Here is a 1,280-nt window from a genome sequence, read left to right as displayed (position 1 = left end):
CACTCGTTTTGTTTCTCCGACTCAGGCTCTTCCCTACGTCTGCCTCCTCATCCTCATGCTCTTCTTCATATACGCCATCATCGGCATGCAGGTACACACACACACACACACACACACACACACACACACACACACACACACACACACACACACACACACACACACACACACACACACACACACACACAGAGTACCTTTTCTTGTTTAAACAGATTCTAAAGGAAGCACAACCCCCCTGTTACTACTGTTATCTGTCTGTAGTTGTACTTTACTATGTACTCGAGTACTGTAGTTGTACTTTACTATGTACTCGAGTACTCTTCCTCCCAGAAGGAACAGATTGACTCGTTCTCTCGTCTTCAGGTGTTTGGAAACATCAAGCTGAACGACGAGAGTCACATCAACCAGCACAACAACTTCAAGACGTTCTTCAGCGCCCTCATGCTGCTGTTCAGGTGAGACACCCTCAGGTGAGACGCCCTCAGGTGAGACGCCCTCAGGTGAGACGCCCTCAGGTGAGACGTCCTCAGGTGAGACGCCCTCAGGTGAGACGTCCTCAGGTGAGACGCTGCTGTTCAGGTGAGACGCCCTCAGGTGAGACGTCCTCAGGTGAGACGTCCTCAGGTGAGATGCTGCTGTCCAGGTGAAACACCCTCAGGTGAGACGCCCTCAGGTGAGACGCTGCTGTCCAGGTGAGACACCCTCAGGTGAGACGCTGCTGTCCAGGTGAAACACCCTCAGGTGAGACGCCCTCAGGTGAGACGCCCTCTGGTGAGACACTGCTGTCCAGGTGAGACACCCCCAGGTGAGACACCCCCAGGTGAGACTCTGCTGTCCAGGTGAGACACCCTCAGGTGAGACACCCCCAGGGGAGACGTCCTCAGGTGAGATACCCCCAGGTGAGACGCCCTCAGGCGAGACACTGCTGTCCAGGGGAGACACCCCCAGGTGAGACACCCCCAGGTGAGACGCTGCTGTCCAGGTGAGACACCCTCAGGTGAGACACCCCCAGGGGAGACGTCCTCAGGTGAGACACCCCCAGGTGAGACGCCCTCAGGTGAGACACTGCTGTCCAGGGGAGACACCCCCAGGTGAGACACTGCTGTCCAGGTGAGACACCCCCAGGTGAGACACTGCTGTCCAGGTGAGACACCCCCAGGTGAGACGCTGCTGTCCAGGTGAGACACCGCCAGGTGAGACGCCCTCAGGTGAGACACCCCCAGGTGAGACACCCTCTGGTGAGACACTGCTGTTCAGGTGAGACGCCCTCAGGTGAGACA

The sequence above is a fragment of the Blennius ocellaris genome, assembly GCF_963422515.1.
Source record: "Blennius ocellaris genome assembly, chromosome: 10".
Taxonomy (NCBI): domain Eukaryota; kingdom Metazoa; phylum Chordata; class Actinopteri; order Blenniiformes; family Blenniidae; genus Blennius; species Blennius ocellaris.
Note: the sequence above shows the minus strand (reverse complement) of the source record.